Source organism: Macrosteles quadrilineatus, unplaced genomic scaffold (assembly GCF_028750875.1).
Source record: "Macrosteles quadrilineatus isolate MER2022 unplaced genomic scaffold, UCM_ALF_1.0 Scaffold_8__2_contigs__length_117827958, whole genome shotgun sequence".
Lineage (NCBI taxonomy): Eukaryota > Metazoa > Arthropoda > Insecta > Hemiptera > Cicadellidae > Macrosteles > Macrosteles quadrilineatus.
This window is the reverse complement of record NW_026542601.1, coordinates 63,491,157-63,511,795: the sequence shown is the minus strand read 5'-3', so window position 1 is coordinate 63,511,795 and position 20,639 is coordinate 63,491,157. Positions and strand designations below refer to the sequence as shown.

The 20,639-nt window shown below is 34.1% G+C and overlaps 1 protein-coding gene across 2 annotated transcripts in view; it reads right to left on the bottom strand.

The window, feature by feature from the left end:
• LOC128999390 (protein winged eye-like) overlaps positions 1–20,060 on the bottom strand; it is a 146,114-nt gene extending 126,054 nt beyond the window's left edge. For both annotated transcript variants that reach the window (XM_054425873.1, XM_054425874.1), the window contains exons 1-2: positions 19,904–20,060; positions 10,515–10,701 (exon numbers count right to left, since the gene is read on the bottom strand). The gene's annotated coding sequence lies outside the window, so the exon portion shown is untranslated. The remainder of the gene's footprint in view (positions 1–10,514; positions 10,702–19,903) is intronic.
• Between the last annotated feature and the right edge of the window lie 579 nt (positions 20,061–20,639).

Here is a 20,639-nt window from a genome sequence, read left to right as displayed (position 1 = left end):
TCTTTTATACCGGTACTTAATTCATAACCAACGATAATGCGTAAAGTATACATTTTTTCTATTGCATTAAATGGTAGTTATACTTATCAACATCAGTAAACTTACCTTACACCCTATGGTAATTGTTAAGCAACACATTTGTTAAAAATATAATCATTTCTGAATGTATTAAAAATGAATCGCATTGCTTTAGGTTTGGCCCCGATTTAATTAATAATTTGAAAATTAGAAACAGATTATTAAATAAGAATAAACATAATGATATCTTTTAGGGGATTAATCCCTTAAACTTATCGAAATAATTAATTGTTAGTAATTACAAATATGTAAATGATACTATTCTAAAGGTTATGCCAAAAAGTACCTTAATTCAGAAACAGCCTAGGCTAGTTTCATATCACTGGAATAGAGTCAAAATATAATGAAAGTATAATCAAAATATCAGAATCACTTTAAATCGAGAAGAGGACTTGCAATCAGTGTTGATATACCAATAAATTAGTTTTGTTATAAGATGTATATGTTTAGAAAACCTTTTTGCTACTGAAGTTTGCAAAATTATGTTTCATAATTACTAAGGGGAAAATATACGTGAGTTCAAATTTTTAATATGTAATCAAAATTTGAAATGTTGAGCTGTAAACTTGTATTACATCGCTTAAACGATAGTAACATTCGTATATACTTCAATTAATGTATCACAAAGTGCCAATTATAATTAAAAATACCCCCGACACAGCAAACCTGCAGACTAAGCGAATTTCCACTTGCCTGATTGGATTTACGCTAAAAAGTCTCTGTAAAAATATCACATTTATTCCCTATTTAAATAACATTAGTTCAATATATATCAATATCAATTGATATGGGGACGCCACCTAGGTGCGTATTTTAACCCAAATATGAGTGTAGAATGGTGTGAGATGATCTGTGTAGCTTTGTTACTGACTAAGATAAGTTGTTTCATTAGCCAGGACCATTTATTTAAAGCCCAATGATCAGGAACAGCTGGGTCCAGTTTTGAACCATCAAAGTATAACGAGTACTTAGGTTTGCTGCAACAGGGAGGGTAAAAAGGTGTTTTTTTTTTGTAAAATGATAATAGTTTAGTATGAAATGAATGCATTTTCCAAATTTGATTAAAATATGTATATAAACAAGCAAACTACAACAGTTTACTTATTCTAAGTATAACATGGACATTTTAAATTTACAGATTTTTGGAATTTTCTCCGTAACCATTAGGCGCATAATTAACGCTTCAATATACTAAATTATTTGTTTTTTAAGCTCTACAAAATGGTTTATAAAGAAATTGCTAAATTTTAAGTTTTTAGTGTCAAAAATGGGAAAACCCAATTTTTACCCCATAAAACCCCCCATAAACCCCCGTTCCCTTGGTTCGATCATGCTGGTTCGCGAACTCGTTCGAATAAACGTAGGTTTACACGCTTGTACCAAATTTCATCAAATTTATGAATTTGAACGGATGGTGTTTTTGGCATCTAGGGACCTCAAAACGAAAAAGTAAATCGGTCCCGGGTCCAGGTCTTACCATGAGTACTACTACGGTAATAGCTCATTCCCTATAGGGGAAATTCGCTAACACAAATTTAGGATTTTGTAACAAAGTTTGGAAGACAGGTACTTAAATTGAGAAATAAATACACACAATGAGTACTAAATCGTCTTATAGGCCTATACAAAAAAAAAAAATAAAATGGCTTTTAATTATTTCATTTTTTAATTATAAGTGGCTTTTAATTATGGAAAGAAAATACAAAAATATAACTGAACAACAATTTAATATTCTACAAAGTGTCAAGGAATTTATACAGTACCGGTACAAACTTCATTTACAATATAATTTAAAACAATAAAATATATCAAAATCAAAATCAAGAGCACAAAAAGAAGAAAAAAGCATAAAGATAAATTTTTTGTGTTACGCACTTTAAATTTGTGTGTTTCGTTTCTTATTTTTATTTCTTTTTATAAATACACATTTTGCTACTGTAGTACCTTTACCTATTTGGTAGTGTTTGGACACCTTCTTATATGGGAAAAGGTTGAAAAATATGTTGATAATAATTCAAATTATCAAATCAAATACTTAGTCATTTTAACTACGTAAAAAAATAATGTAAGTAAATAATTAAATATATTTTTCCTACAGTCACCCGACAAAGTTGGCTTCCTTGTACTGTTTATAGTACAGAAAGCTGCTAATTGCTGCATATTTATACTTTGCCGTACGGTTTATACTTTGCCGTACGGTTTATACTTTGCCGCACATCAGGATTCCAACGAAACAACACAAAACAGCGTGGTTCTATTATGCACATAATCCGTGTACGCTTGGAAATAGGTTGGCAACACTTAAAAGAAAATAATACTATGAGCAGCTGATTGACTATTATAACTACGATTTAACCTGTCATTTCGTGTTTATAGTTTAGGTATTTCTGAACTTTCTGGACTTTTCATTTAAACTTTTTTAAAACGTTCCTACGATCTTAATAAACAAGAAAATACCTTTAAAGCGTTTATTTTAGGCGCGGAAACCACTTCAAATTACAAAAACATACGGAACTATATTCTCAAAACGCGGAGTACATTTCTTGCCGAGGAAAAATAGCGGAGTGATACAGACCGCGGGTACTACTTTCTCTAGGGCACCTATTTGTGTTGCCAGCTGAACCTAAAAACGTGTTGTATAGTGTTTGAAAGACTAATTATTTATATGCTTTATAATGACTGTAGGAAAAATATAATGTGTAACACGAGTGAAAAAGGCCTTTGCTGCACTCGAGATCATTCCGCACTCGCCTGCGGCTCGTGCGTAAACATTGCTCTCGTGTGCAGCAAAGTGCCACTTTCACCACTAGTTACACAAATAACTATTCTTAAATTGTTTTTGGCAACAAATAAATCATTAAAAACCTGGTAAACATTAAAGACCAAGAGCACAACAAATAAAGAAAGCAAAAAGAAAAATCATTTGTGTCCTAAATGAAAAATGGCTTTAATACAAAAAATAACGTTTTACTAAGTTGTAGAATATGCCTACGGTTATCTGTAAATATCAACCTATGCTCTTATTTAAGATTTCCTTCTGACTCCTTGCGGGATGTCTCCATTATATGACAGAAAACTGACAGTCTTTAAAACGTTGTTTTTAGGTGTGGTGTTTATGTACCAAATCTTATTGATTTATCTATTGCCGTTTTGAAAATATTAAGCCCATGCGGGACTTTATAAATACACCCTGTATATGTGACCGTGAGCGCGGTAACTCGGGCAACAACGAGTTTGATGAGATTTGTTACAAACGTGTAAGCCTAAGTTTATTAGAACGAGTTCGTGAACCAGCATAATCGGACTATGGGAACGGGTGTGTCTGAATTGCGAACACCTCCAAAATGCTGGAGATTGAACATAAGTCGCCAAGATTGCGCACAAATATTCGGAATCGGGGAAAATGGATGAGTCACTGTTTCTTGTAATTTGTGGAAGATTTAATACAATTGTTTTAAATGTAATGTTTTAAGACTTGACTTGGCATGTACAAAAACGCAAAGAGTGGAAAAGTAAACGGATAAGCAAGAATTCATATGGGTGGGTTTCATCGATTTCCACTAGAGTGTGCAATTAATTGTGATATATTATATTTTTAAACGTGACAGAGTTTTTTTTTCATTTCAGGATTCTGAATCAACTACTTTCGCGATTTCGTGATTTTTGTGTTGAAATAAATATAATTTTCTAAGGAAGGGAATGTCAATGCCATGATTTCATTTTTTTAAGTTTAATTTTTTTAGTCTAGCAGCCGACGCTAATAATTTTTAAAGTCGTTTCAGTGCTGTTTTAACTAACAGCTGGTTTCAAACTGTCATTGACGTTTTTATGTTACAAGTAGTTTACTTAAATATTGATCGTCGGTGTTTGCCCGCATACTGTTTCAATTTTAAATGTTGTTTTTTCCTACCGTAACGGATCTTCGTATTCAGGAAATCTGTAGATTTGATTTGAACTATACATCTCTAATACTTCTACCCTTGGTTAAAATCAAGATTTGTCTGAAATCAAATCTGTGTAAGTAGGCCTATAAGTTTATGCCATGAAAGTTATGTCATGTTTGTAGAATGTGTGTAGTCTATATCGATATACCAAAATTTCGAGGGTTATAAAAATGTGAACCGGTGTAGCAGGTCTCTAGAAAACACTGGGGAAAATCCCCTACTATATTTTGAGCTGATTTTATTGTTAGTGCAACTTCAGAGTATACTTTTTACAAATTACATTATCATTTTCAAAATCTGTTTAAAACTCAATGAGGCGTTCTGTTCACAAATTAACCCCTTCCAAATTAATTAAGTACATAGGCTAGATAACACTGATAATTATGAATTATGTTAACCCTTTGATTCACAGTGGTATTATCAGAATACCACTTGTAAAATAATTTTTACTGCGTTGCTGCATACTGGTATTGTGAGAATACCATATCAGGGACCTAGCCAGTGATGTAATCTAGCGTATTTAGAAGGAACTACTATTATATGGATTATTTTAGCAGCATAGTTCTAGTTTGAAAGCGGAGTTGCATGCTACAGGTTAGAGGCTGTACTGCAGAAGTTTAGACTGTATTGTATGCCCTTCTATTACATTTAACAAGGTAAGCTATATGTTTTTATGTTTAATTATACATTATGTTATATTAATATTGCGTTAAAAACGCATTTACTTCTAAAACTTAATGTTTATTTTGTCAAATACACGTGGTATCCCTACAATACCACCATGCAACTATACAAATAGGTATGTTCGTTGCCTTACTAAGCTCAAACATGATTTCAAGCGTATTTTCTTATGATATTAGTTATTCTTATCAGGTAATTTACTTATATAAATATACCTAACTATATTTTAAGTATTTATATATGATTTTCAGATGTCAAAAAGACGTTTTTGGTTCCCTGAAGACCTGACTGAAGACATTGTTTTAGCAGAAATTCCAAGTGACGGATCCTGCGATGAAATTGGCCTATCATACAATGTTAACAAATGTTAAATGTTAACAAACATAAAGTTCAGGTGCCAGTGGAGAAGAGGCTGAAGGAGAATCTCCACCTACCCATGAGATCTACATGGAAAAGATGCAATTTCTGCAGCACTAAAGATAAACAGGTTCGCTCTTACTGGGAGTGCAACGAGTGCAAAGTGTCCTTATGTCTAACAGACAAGAAAAACTGTTTTTTTGAGTTTCATAACTAAACTGATAGAATAACCTTGAATCTAAAATATGATGATAGGATATTGGACAATAATTTGTTGGAAACTCTTTATTTTATATAATTGACCCACACATGTATTATGTATTCAGTAATTTTAGAAAATTTATTTACTCGTGTGAATTTTATTAGACTCATATATTATTTTCAACATGATGCCTAATCTTTGTATTACAACAAGTAACAAGTATAACAAGTAAAATAGTTTCTTATTTGTGACATATTGATACTTTTCAAGGTAGGTTTTTACAACTGTATGTGTATGTTTAGGGTACGCATTGATACATAGTGGTATATACATAATACCACCTTGTTTTTTATTAATAAAACTTATAAAAACATTTGTATAATTTTTTAGTTATTTTTCCTAAACTCTATTACTGTTAAGGTTATCAAAAAACATAAATTTGCTGAAAATTGGAATTAAAAAATATTCCCGTGCATCAAAGGGTTAATGTACGAATTATAGTAAAAAGATGAAACTGACTTTAGTAAATAACTAACTAAACTTTTCCTTGACTATGTTAAACAAACGTATTTGGCTAAGGTATTCTTGGGAGGGATACCTGAAGTGGGGAAGTCTAAGCTATTTTACAAAAAATACTTCCCGCTATAAATACAGTTGTACTCTACGAATTAATAGTCTGCAAATTACAGACGAATTCCATAAATCAATACTCTGAGAATAGTGGATACTATACTTAGGATTATGTTCTCTTGCAAACTTTTAAGTTATACGTATTAATATTCTGCGAACTACAGGTAGATATAAATGTATAACTTTCAAAACAATGGGCGACCGTTTATGGAATAACTGTACTACTTCAATTTCAATTTAGTTATTTAATATCAGCAGTGTGAAATCATGAAATAAAGTGAATGTGACACTGTTGCTTGCTTCTCTGTCAACGCAAACGTAAACAGTGTGAGCTTTTTCCTGTTTATTGCCGAAGAAACTAACCAATATTTACTTTCTAAATTCTTTTTTACGGGAAAGAGTCCTTCACCAATATCAAATCAGGAATATTCTCAATGCATTTATTTTTACCATAAAATCCAGAGAATTATTTAAATGTATAAAAATTATATACAGCATTTATTGCTCAATGTTTACAATTTAAGAATTAGGAAATGTGAAAATATGTTTGTCAAGTGTGTACTGACTGTATTATGATGTTGAGTGGTTGAAGCATGCTCATATTAATACGAGTTGATTCCTTACTTAATTGTCACTATTACTATAAACATTTTATTTCATTTCCACGTGTTTCAAATACATTTTATACGTCAAAAACTATATGTAATTTATACATCATTTGATGTATAAAATTAAGGGGATATGTCTAGAGAAAGCACAATATCAAAGTGTTAATTTGTATTTATCTTAATATCCACAACGTTTGCGTAATGATACCAAATCCTTCCCATTCTTGCGAGTTCAGTCGAGCGGTGGTAATATGGGACAGTCTCTACCCTTGTGAACAATAGCTGGCTCGAGTCACGAGCCCAAGCCCTACAGCAGGTATACCGGGGGTGATCATGACAGGGGGGGACCTTTCCGGGGTGTGCATTTTGAAAACGATCGGGGTTAACGTATCCGGTTAACATCAATTCTAATTAGAAAATCTGGTAATTGTATATGATAAGTGAATATAATTATCTAATTAATACGCGAACTAAAAAATAACTCGTCATATCGACGAGTGCATGCTCCAGCTGAAATTGAGTGTCCGCGGCCGGAAACATCACCCCCCGGTCTCTGACGTCAATATGACGTAGGGGGGTGATGTTTCCGGGGGCGACCTTTCCGCGTCCCCTAATAACTCTTTAAACGTTTTTAGAAGTAGACGGTGTATCGTCTGGATAAAATAACTAAACTATTTTCGCATGTTTAAATTTAAAATATTGGAATTTAGATGATGAACGACAGCGGCCGTGATGTCGACTATCGGATAATTATTGATGGGTTGACTATCGACATCGCAGCGGGGTGCAATGACGTCATCGGAGATGGTGGCTTTCACCGTGTGACAAATAGTCACTCCTAACGTCGCGTCGTGACCGTGATGTATCGTGGTATTGGAGAGACGTGGTAAAGTGGTAAACGTACCTTGAGCCAGCTAGAGAATCATAACGATTGAAAATATAAAATATATTTATCATCAACTAGATTACAATGATTCTTATATGGTTATCCGCTTTCAGAAACGTTTACTAGAAAGCATGATATATCTTAATATTTGGTTGATTCATAGTAGGCATTATACAGTGTTCAATATATCGATATACTGTAAATTTAATTGAAAGTTGTCAAAACATTTGACTGTAATACCTGACACGGACCAAAAATAAACAGAATAGATCAATACTAAAATTTAAAATAAGTGTTAAAGCTAGTAAGGACAGAATAGCTGTCCAACATAGTAAATAAAAACATTTGTATTGTTAAAGTGGTGTAACATTGTGCGCAGTTTGACTAAAAATATACTTAAAACAAACTTAAGGTCGTAGCAAAACTCATGTCTACCTGGCCATAGAATTTACAATTTTTTGTGTCTTATTTATACTATTATAAGTATTTCATGAACCCGTATCCATGTTAGATGTATGGATAGTGATTATAGTAGAATCTTGATAACAAGAATCTCGTGGGGATTGTAAAATAAGACTTGTTATCAAGGTTGACTTCTTATCGAGGTTTGTAATAACATGTGATTAGGGGTTAAATAATTTTGAGGGGATGTTAAAATGACATTTGTTATCGAAGGGTGACTTGTTATCGAGGGTCCTCTTATCAAGGTTCCACTGTATATTTTTTAATGAGAGGACGATTACACATTTTAGTAAGTTATAATTCCATCAAACTTTTCCATTCTTACTCGCTGGTCGGATGCGTCATATGGTAAATATCCATCCGTTGTTTTATTCAATTCCTCAATCTAATGGCATCCAATTCCAAAAATTACCAAAATTTGGAGGGAAGAAAAACTTGCGTTTCAATTTAGTACATATGTCGATGAATGTTGCTAAAATCATAACGTTATTTTACTCTTATGTTTATTTTAAACTTACAATTAGCTATCACAGTACTTACTAGTTAGATGTATCTCTGTTGCCCGTTCCCCAATGGACCCCCGCAAAGACGGCGCCCAAATGGGCTTCGTATCCCCAATTTTGGCCCCGCGCCCGCGCCGATACGGCCGTCGTTCTTTTTAAAAACAAGTCTAAAAGTAAAACGCGGCCTTGAAAGATGCGCATCGTTTCTGAAATCGTATTGATTAGATAAGGTACAAACAACGTGTGTTTTTTTCTAAATTCTTTAAACAAACTCAAGTTTGGGTATTTACAACAAGGAAGTTCTAAGGATTTTAAATACTGCAGTCTAAACTGCAACGATATAATTAGTTTTTACCGTCGTTTTTATTCTCAACCACAAACTTAAATAAAAATAAAAATATATATGGTGAGTTAAAAAATAAGATATTCCTTTTCTCTGGCGATGTTTTAAAATAAGGACAATTGGGCCTAACAATAGTTAACTGTACATAACTTTATATCTAAAATACGAAAATTGTAAAACATAAGTGAGTATGTCATGCCTATCTCGTGATAGCATTATAAATATGACCAATTTGATGACGTTACAAAAAAGACAACTACGGTTAATGGTGTCTTGACTTACAGATACAAACTAAAAGTTGGCAAACAGATATATTACATCACTTACACACTACTACATTTAATAATGTAATAACTTATCAATGAGTTTGCCATGGAAAAAGTGTTATTGCGTTATAAACACATTTAAAATTTATCAATTTAACTTTCAACAAAAACCAAATAAGGTAAATTATATTATTTACACTCAACTACTCTTTCAAGCTGTAATTTGGATATTTTAAAAACCCCGAAAAATGTCTCTTGGTCAAAAAATCCTGTTGACACTCGTGTTGTAAATAGATACAGCGAAGTTAAAGAAGAAATATTTTAATTTTTTCTCTGCATTTCTTTAATATTGTCTTTAAGTCTCAAAACTCAAAAACCTTACCACATAGAGGAAGTTGACTAGTTTTTTTCGTGTGTGTTTTTTTTTTAGGCCTATACTGTATACTGCGATATCAAATAATAAAGGCATCTGGTTAGGTTAGTAAGTTTTTTTTTTAAACCAATCAATTTGTTTTTATTTGATACCATATCGTAATACCTCAATTACGCTACCTTTATAGTTCATTTTTGTCCTTATTCATGTCATATTACGTTAAAATAGCTAATTAATTATCCCCCACCGTACCAAAATGTACAAGTTACGGGAGATTACAGGGAAAGTTTAAAACTTAAAAGTAATATAGAATGAATGGGACGGGAACTATGACACAGCTAGTATAACAAAGATAACTAGTGTGATGTAATTGAATAGTTGTTGAAAATACGAGTTTCTGGGTCCCAAGTCTACCGGAACTCACAATTCCTGTTGAGAAGCGAAGTTTAGTCAACAAACTTCTGTAAACTTCCACTTTATCTGACTCGAGCACGTAGCGAAGGGCGATGAGTAGGCGTTGTGTAACTATAGTTCATCATTATTTACACTTTGTTTGCGTTTTATACGGTACAATATATCGATATTTATATCGAATTATATAATTTGGTACGTCTAAAACACTAGAGAGTTAAAGAGTTAATGGTAAGTTCAGACGCTCCGACGTTGTATGAAAATTTGAGTAGTGTAAATTGTATTTTTTTGTTAAAACCGCAACTATTAAAAAAGAAACATAAGATTCATTTATCAATCGCTAGTGAAACGATTTAATGAGTTGAACGCAATAGTAGTTTTCTTCACTAGGAGCGAAAGTGGCTACGCATCGTGTTTTACAAGCGAGGCGCAGTCAAGTTTTTATTTTCATAAGACTGAATAAATTAATTACCCTTCTAATCGTTACATAAATTAGACCACATAATTTGAGGCTATACAAAGTTACTAATGTCGTCATCTGTTTACAAACATAACTTAATATATCGTGTGATTAACAACGTTTTCTTGCGTGTTTCACATAGTCAACATTTAAATGTGCCATAAACAAATTTTGAGGTTAGCGAACCAACCTCTGCCGTTGGTTCAATTCAACTATGGTTCTTTTAACTTGCTACAGCTTTAATATAGAAATTGGATGACGACTTCATTTCCCTCAAGTAAGTAGCATATAGTTTGAGAAAGTAGTTTACCTGGGACTAGTCTAAACTCCAGAGTCACCCCATCTAGACTCCAGGCGGAAGGAGCGGTCGGGTCCAGTACCCTGCTGGAGTCGCTGGTCCTCAATCACTCTCCGACAGCGGTGATCCCCGACACTGCACTAAGGTCCGAGAAACACTGGTGTCGGTGGAGTTGGAAGCATTCTTGGAGCACAAAACCCTGTGAAATAGGGTTAATTAGCGTCTACAAGTATTATGAATTAATTATCAATCAACAATCAATGAGGTTGGATGGCTAGGAGCGGGTTTTAACCCAAATAAGAGTGGAGGAAGAGGGTAGGTTGGTGTGAGATGATCTGTGTAGCTTTTTACTATTAATATCTCTTGTTTCATTTGCCAGGATCATTTATTTGGGGCACAATAATCAGCTGAGGGTTGACACTCATGAACGATACGTGTAGAATCGGCTAAGGATAGCTTGAGAGGTAAGCTAAGGTATACAGGCTAAGGCGATTAATATACAGATACAGTATGTACGCTTGTCACAATTTAACTGTGAAGTTTGAGGCCAGATTTCCCGAAATATTTAGCATTGAATCATACTTGTACCCATGTTCCGCAAAATCTCATTCCCGCACGGCCACAATTTTTGAGATGATGCGGTAAAAAGGTGGAGTAAAATGTGATATTTTGATAATCTTTTATCATAATTGACCAAACCACGTGAAAGTAAAATTCTGGTTGTAGAAACTCGTAAAACCTTCTTTTGGCAAGGAGGTTATAAATTATAGAAGGGTACCCTCAAGCATAGTATCCTCAAGTCATACTTTCCTTATCTTCCTGAGGTCGACAAATGGTTTTATAGCAATGGAGAGAAATCTCGATTAGTGGGAGCTATATTGAGTGCAAATACTGTACTCTGTTTCAACGCACGAACCTACCCACTGTTCATTCGTGTGCTACGGTCGACCTAGGACACTCTAAGTGCAGATTCATTACGGCAGTACCAGTCATCATTCCACATCAACAACTCGAAACTTCCAACCCCGCAGCGCCAAGTCGAAGTCGTGCCGACTAATTCAAAAATCACCGTCAATTTGACCTCTCTAATCACCGCTCCCTCCCTGTACCAGAGGTGAGGCAACACAGGAAATGGAAGAGCTTATAGTGAACAATAGTATGTGAAATCATAGCATCTAGAGCTTGTTGGTCAAGGTGATGTTCGCTTAGTTTGAATCACTTAAACCTTTTTTCGGGATATATTGTACAGGAAATGGCTGATTTGGGTATCGATGTCATTTGCCGATAGACTTATTATTCGCGGTCTAGCTGCACGGTTCATTGACTGCGCTACTCTGGACTGCAGCGTTGCCAAACCGTGCGACCTGGTAAACAAATACACTTCCAACGTTGTCGAATTATACCTTCACGCCTTATAGGTAATATAACATTTATCTATAATAAAATAAAAAAAACTAAATAAAAATTACAAACAATGAGAGCTTTATTGCCGGTGTAATGTGCAAATTAGTCCAATAACAATTTCCTCAATGAAAAGCCATAGTACAAATCGCGGAAAGAGGTTCAGGTTCTACAATTATTAATCGAGGAAAAACCAAATTGCTCACTGTTACCGGTAATGCTTTCGATAATTAACTATTCTTTTCCTGGAAAAAGGCGCTTTCCATCTATGACTTCTACAAACTTGCCTTCGCGCCAACCCATCATTGAAAAATTTACCTACGGCTTGCTTGTTTGCCAGCCATGATAACCCAAGATAAGCTAGTAGGAAAGCTTACTACCCCAGATACAATTTACGTACTTATTGTACTGTTTTACAATAAGACAGCTAGACTACAGGGTGTATAGGGAGATTGTAGGTTCAAACAGAATGCAGCAGATGAGATAACACAGTCTCGTGACCGCCAAGCCTCACGTCGTGGTCTCCTACAACGGTATCCAACTACACAGACCACGTCACTAGTCAAAAGGTCAAATATTTACTGCAGTTATTCCACTGTACATAAGTATACTGTTTACATAAGTATAATCTATTGATAATAATACAGACAAAATACTCAATTACTGTATAGTCAATTAAACTATGACAAACGATCCTGCCCAAATGACCAAATGGCTAGCTTGTCCAATGATAGCCAAAATTAATTGATCGAATAAACTCAAAATCGTGTTATAATATGACAGGACGCACGTCCTAGAGAGAGCGAGGCTAGTTCAAATGAGTTCAAACAAAAAGAAAACATAGCCTACAAGATAAATAAAATAAAATACCGGTATTGAGTTGAGGTACAAAAATCGGAAGCAACAAACGAGGAAAACGAAGGAAGCGAGCTTTACATGAATAACAATGACACGATGGAAGTTGTTTAGTATTTCTTTGGTAAAAAAATAACTCTATAAAACAGATTATTAATACAGTTTTGACTATTCTCAGGGTCACATAATTCCAAAATATGTACGTTCAACATGAAATGAACTATGCTACTGTACAACAAAATAAAATAAAAATGCATTCGCCTAAATTGTTCACAACATTACCAACAACAACAATAATGTATATTTTTCTCATTTACGATACCGATGAATTAATGGTACATTCACATATATGCGAATTTTCGTTAAATAAAATAAACATTTTGAGGCAAATAAGAATTAAACAAATAAAAAATGTAGAAATGAACAAATAATTATTAGCGTAAACAGGTCAAAATTAAATTGTAATTCGGAACAATAAATTTAGCTACAATCATATTACACGCTGCAATTATTTTAAAACCTTTAGTTATAGTCCAATAGTATTTAATAATCATAACAATATATAAAATAATTAACCAATAACAAACTTATCCGCCTTAAATATGAATATAAATATTGTTTTAAGACAATACAAATTTTCAAAATTCTTGACATGGGATACTTATCTTACAATTAATCATTAAAATTATTTATAATAACCCTTTTCGCCGTTTTAGTTAAACTAAAGGAAAAAGAAGTGACCTTTGCGAATTTTTGTATATATTTGGTATTGACCGTCTGGCAAAGTATGTGTACATTTATGCCTTATAACTTGTAATCTAAGCACTGATACGATGCCTGCTCGTCAGCAATAAGCTCACACAGGACACGGTCGGGGCCAACGTAAACTACACGGTAGTAGCCGATTTTAGGCCCCGTTTATGCACCAAGTGCGGGAGCGGTGCGATAGCGGGCCCGCTCCCGCTGTAAATGAGTCTGTTTATGCACGAAGAGCGATAGCGGTAGCGGTTGGTTAAAGGAGAATGGAAGGGGGACACAGTCTTGCCAACTCAAACTCTGCCAAATAATTAACACGACTATTTGTCCTAAGTGCACGTGCGCGTGGGTCAAGTTGGCAACCCTGGCTTCAGCCCAAGCAACCGCTGCGATTCCTAACTACACAGCGGGCGAATTAGAAATCGCAGCGGGAGGTCAACCGCTATCGCTATCGCTCTTGGTGCATAAACAGCCCCATTTAACTCAATGGTGTTAGAAATCGCTCCCGCTGTCGCTACCGCTACCGCACTTGGTGCATAAACGGGGCCTTAGACGCTGGGAATTTTTGAAGCGACTTTTCAAAAGAAACAGGGTTTGACTCTATTTTTAGATTGTGCAATGCATCAAAAAGCAGTATTTAGTTTTAATATGCTTAGAAGTGTTATTGGAAAAGGTAATGGAATGCTTTGGTATCTGAAGATTAAGACTGTTTCTGGGCATGATCTGGGGGTTGTAAAAATACAATAGAAAAGTTATTTTTCAGAAAAGAGAATGTTTCAATTATGTATATGCAAGGAAATTTAAAAATATTTGAAGACTGAAAACTATCTTTGCAAGAAGCGTGTGAGCTAATTTTGATAGTACCGGTAGTAGAAGAGAGTACGAATTGCTCTCTTTGAAGTCGAAATAGAAATACAGTACTGTAGTTCTTTCAGACTCACATCCTCCAGCTGGCACTGCGTATACCAAGATGATCTTATAATGTAGAATGAAATGTGATGAAATATGTATTCTCACCTGTCTTATAAAACGTTTACATTGTGATTTTTTTAAACTATTAATCTCAGTTATTAGTCTCAGTTAGCTGGGTTTCCCATACATGAAGTTATGTAAAACTTTACAACGCTTGCAGAAAATCTGAGCAGCTGGTGCAAATCTGGTTAAAGCACTTGCCACTCGGCAAAATCTGGAGATTGTTGGCTTGAACGACCGGTCCACGGAAGTAATATGATAAAAATCTGAACAATTCCCTGTGGAAAACATTGTAAAAATCACGGTCATTGAAAGTCTTAAAAGAAAAATAGAATAAATCAAATAAATCTGTGTTTGAATGATGTTCTACCACGCTGTTTGGATTTCTTGTTTTGGGTTGGTTGAAAACCTCTGATTTGATTTGGCCTTAACAAATTCTTCTGATACATTTATATGTGCTATTATTTTAATTTTTGTTACGTTTATTGCTAACTTTCGGTAACCAAGTGGTCGACAACTTCTCTCATTCTTCCTATATCCAAAGTCCCTTCAGCTTCAACGCCTCATTGAGCGGAGAGCGGCTGTAGGCGCCAAAACAAAACAACAATGCCGCGCCCGACCCAAGTCACTCCGCCGTGCGGCTTCCACGAACACGGCGCGGCGTTGCCACATCTCCGCTGCAACGTTGCCACGTCGTGCACCCACGCCTACCCGGCCCTGTGATTCGTGAATGCGCGGTTTCAAAATCCGGCAGTACCCACAATACAGGAGTAGGAAGTACATATTCATGTGTTTATAAGTACTGTAGCCTAATTCGTACTACCAGTGTACAGTATATCTTATCGTTTCGTATTATTGTACCAACAATAAAATGCTGCAGGTTTACTGTAGTATTTTTCAAAACAGCATGGGCCAACGGCCCACAAATATCCTATTAGCTGGTAATTTATGTAGGCATATGCGAGTTGTGGGTATACAAGTTAACTTCAACATTATTGTAGTTAACATATTTTTTCTTTATTTGTTTTTATTTTCAACGGTAGGCCTAAACTGGCTGAAATTTACACTAAATTTGATAATCTTACAAAGTCTTTCCTAAGCTCCACAAGTGAGTAAAGATGTTCACAACCCCAACTCTCTGTTTCCATTAATTCAGCAAATAATAAAATTTGCATGTCACTTTACCGTGTGATCAATCAATTATTTATAGGGCTACAAAGCCGTGATGTTAAACACGTCACAGCTGACAGCTGGTAACGACAATAATAAGGGCAATTTTACTTAACAATTATATAATTTTTGTCATCTAAAACTCACCCAATTAACAAAAACATGTGTGCAAAACGTAAAATTGATGTGTAGAATTGGCAAATCAATACTGTAGACAGTCAACAATTATGTTACTCTTTGGAAGATCTTTTAAAAACTAAATTTAATATTTAGAAAAAACTAAGGCTAGGATTTAATTACTGGTTCCCCTCTGGGGGAAATGGGGATATATTTTTATAATTTAAAAATATATTTCCCTGATAACGAACTAACTAGCCTAATATGGGTTGGGTACAGTGATGTCAAAACTCCTATTAAAACGCCTCAAGTTCAAGTAGGCCTAATAGAACACATTTAATAATAGTCAATTAATTGATTTTTGTTACCAGCAAATAAGGAATGATAATTGTCTTATTTGATTCATTAAAATTCAATAACAATAAACAATCCATGTCAATTTTCTGTTTACTAGAATATAGGGGCCTATAAATACTATAAATATACTATAAATATTCCTATTAAACAAGGAGAAATCATTTGATTACAGTATTTAATACTGTAATGAATACAGTGAGTATCCTACAGTGAGTCCACATTATAGATGAACAACATAATTAAGAGTATACTCAAAAGATATACTGTCAGAAAATCTATTTGGACCAGCTAGGTGTGTTTCCTTTTAGAATAATATTTGTTACCACTGATGTATATACTCTCGTTACCTCCATCGATCTATATACTCCCGTTACCACCATCGATGTATATAGGCCTACTCCCGTTGCCACTGTTTTGGTGAGCGGAAACTATAAAGCACAACAACAAAAACAGGGCATTCAATAAATGAATGAGGGCCTGTCATTTTCCATCAATAATATCGTGCTTTTCTTCAGCTACGCGAACGCGAAGATGCGGTGCTTCCGCGACCGACGGACGGTATATTTCTGGATAACTTTGTCATAGTAAATCCAAAACAATGTCAACAACTTCAGCATTCATTAAATATGAGTTAACTATAGACGAATCAAAATAATTAGAGTGGCGCTGAGAGTACATTAGCCACTAGAGTTAGGAATTTACGAAACAAATGTTGTAAAAGTGTCAAAATATTTATAGTATAAGTTACTGTACAATTCAATTACCTAGCTAACTTTTAGTTGTACAAGGCTTTATATATAATTTCTCATGAAATTATTCGTATCACAAGATTTTTTCGTAATTTTAGACCAAACTATTCATTAATCATTGTTTCCATTGTGATGATTTACAAATAGCCTACTTATTCGAATTTAGGAGATATTATGTTGTTTAAGGCTTTGTATGACCCCGTTAAAATTTAAATTAATGTAAATCCGAAAACAAGTAAATAAACTGAATAAGTTATAACCATATACTGTAACAATAAAAAAACTTTTACAAACATGATCAGAGTAAAACAGTGTAGCAGATTCACGTACTAATGTTGGTAACATCTTTCATTGTTCCTCTTTGTATTTATTCTAATTAATCTTTAACAGAACATTTTAGACAATTGCCCTTCACCAAAATGGGTATTTTATTACAAGATATTTCAGACAAAGATATTACAGTTTTATGGTTTTATTCATACATCATTATACAAACTTATGGGATGTCTTTGTAATTACAATTATTGGCCATAAAGTTAAGCAGTGTTCCTCTTACAATTATAATGGAGATAAAATTGTTATTGGGGAACTTTTTGCGCTGATTTCATGGGTCATTCAAACGAATTTAATATCAGTGTTATTGCTACAATCTGTAAGTCATTGCGCTATATTTCTGGAATAGTGCACTGTGGACAAATAATGATAATGAACTAACCTATGTACTGTTTCAATTGTCACTTTGACGGCTATGTGTTCTGATAGGGACCCGCCCAAATGTATTATCAAACAATGATAAGATAAGATAGAGCTGCCGGCGGGGTTTCTTGTGGCATTTGTGGAAAGAAATAAATACCGTTGTATACAATCAGTTTTGTATTTTGTACAGGCTACACCCCAAAATTTTACATTGTCCTTGACGTTGTATTCGACAAATATGTTCTGTATTTTGTATAGGCTAAATTCCAAAATTTTACACTGTCTTTGTTTTACCATTGAATATTAACCCAATTTTCCTTTCTAAATGTTATTACGCTCACTATTACGTTAAATACAAGGAACTCAATAATTAATCCTTTTGAAAAACTTGGAAAACGTTGCACTGTATTTGAAAACTTACTCTTTCGGACAGAATGTAGATTTTTTAGCATAACATCAAAAATATTAAACCAAAATATTGCTTTACGTCACCCGGCAAGTGACAACTTTCTTCAGTGTTTCTCTAAAATTTTAAACTTACTTAGTAAAGTAGGCTATTCTAATCGCAACGAGAACAAACAAGTACACAGGGCCAGAGTACATTACAAAATGCTTAAAAATATAAATTGTCTAAAACATTTTAACACATTTTCGATAGTCAAATATAAGATAACACTATCCTAAACAAATTACTTCAGTTGTGTAGATTTGAAAACTACTCGAAAGCAAATAGGTGTTTGCGCCGGGAGTTCATTTTTCGGAGGGAATCCAACATGCTTTATTTATTTATTGATTTTCATAGCATGTAGCATGAACTATATTATTTCATAGCATGATTTTCATAGCATGTAGCATGAACTATATTATCACTGCGCTTAAATTCACTTTGTTCTATTTTGTCTTTGATGCTCTATTTTTGTGTTATTTCTGTGTCATATTAATTGTACCTGCAACTGAATCAACTAAAATTATTGAATCTAGTAGTATTATTGCATGTAAGCGGCTTGAAAGAAAAATGTATAATAATATTCTGTATACCTAGTCAAACATATTTTGTAAAATGGCGATTGCCGTATGTACGAATAAATGAATAAATGCTCCAATTACGAAACAATACAATTTTAACAAAATTGTAGGTAACCATAATCGGACAACCAACCATGCAATTTAGTTAATATTTGGTTGTCATTAGAATTGAGCGCCCGCAAAAATAGAGAAATTTGCGTTTCGGTGACTCCATCAATTACTAAGTACTACAAGTACTACTATTACTAAGTACTAAGTACTACTAAAGCCTATACGAATGCCTTTTGAAAATATCCAATATTTATCGCAAACGACTGCACAGTGTTTTGCGAAATTTTGTGTTTGTCGGTTTAAATACAGTATGTGCAATCAACACACAAAGCTGACTTATTAACCGGTTTCGTTTTTGACAATTAAAAGAATAGATTGTTCTTTTCTTTTTTAGACCTACATAAAATTAAGAAATGATATCTTGAAACGTAGACAACTGAAATTGGATTCAAATGCCCCAACCCGTATTTTAAACGAGCATTGAATTGGACCAAGGAATTCGCTTGGTCGAATCGGATTGACTATTAGCAGACTTAGGTCTATTAAAACAAATGACGATTTACACGTACTGTACTGTATACCAATTTCCGAAGGATCTGCCATTTTTTCCGAAGCAACGGACAACAACTACAGTTTTGGTTCTCCAAAGACATGATGAGCATGCCTACACAGAATATGGAAACAGCAAAATTGTACCACATGAAGTGAGTCTATACTCAGTCTTTGTATTGAATCGGGCCGGAGCTCTACCCGCTTGCGCTTGAGAAACAGAAAGCGAGAAAGCAGTAATTTCCCTCGATATTATACATATTAAATTATTGGCCTATTATACAGGCTAGTTTTTAACTCTTGTTGCAATCGTCTATTAACATTCGTAAGTAAAATATGTTGTTCCTCTATTGGATTCAGATTTCAGTATTTCTCCTGAAAAAGAAATAAAAAAGAAGAAAAAAAAACAGCCAGCAAGTTGAGCAAGCAGTACGACTGTAAGTTATGCTATTTATTTTAAGCATTTAATAAACGATCCTATAATCCTCCGAGACATAAACCAAGGAAAAAATGTTAATCTTGTAGGGTATTAATGTCATGGGTTTGGATGCACAAATCACTTATGATTTTAAAGTTAACTATATAGTATGAGCTATCCTAGCAGCTACATTGAACGGATGTGGTTTTCATTACAAAAGGCCTAGAGCCTATTTGAAAAGCAACAATAATCTATCCTCCTAACAGAAATAATCATAAACTTACGATAACAATTGTATCCACAACTGAACAACTTGACTCCGCTAGCACTTTTACTATCACTTTATGTCACTTCACTTCTTACACTTGACGAAAATGTACCGTATTAATTACTTGTCGTTTTATGTAGAAAGCGCGTTCGCGACGATATAACTTGAAACGAATCTCTACCCGAACTGTTGTTGGCAGTTTAGTTGAGTGAGAAGAAAAGACTTCGGACAAGTTCGTGCGAGTTCGGACTTCTCCGTGCGAAGGGGGCGTGGTGAACAACCTATAGGACTGCCTACCATACCATGCTATTACGTTCAAGTGCTTTTTGTTCGACCCATGCATTATTTATTAATGGTACAGTAAAACTTTAATTCGCCGCGCCGCTAATAATAATTATTATACATTTCTACAGCGACAGTAAACTAGTACTGGTTTGAAGGTTTCTTTAAATTTTACAAATTTCTTCTCAGATTACTTTGTATGCGCAATTTATGCAATAGGCCTACAATAATTCAATTTATTCTATATTTATGTTTGGTTCCCAGGCGAAGTAAGAATACAGCTAAAATGGTCGATAGTATAGATAATTTTGATTGTGGTTAGGTGAAAACGTTTCAAGATTTTGTAGGGCCTTTTAGTTCCCACAATCTACCAATACAAAATTATTGAACAAAACGTTAAAATGTATTTTTACTCCATGAGTCTACGCATTCTAAAACAAGCTCAAATACAAGCAGTATACTGAGCAAAA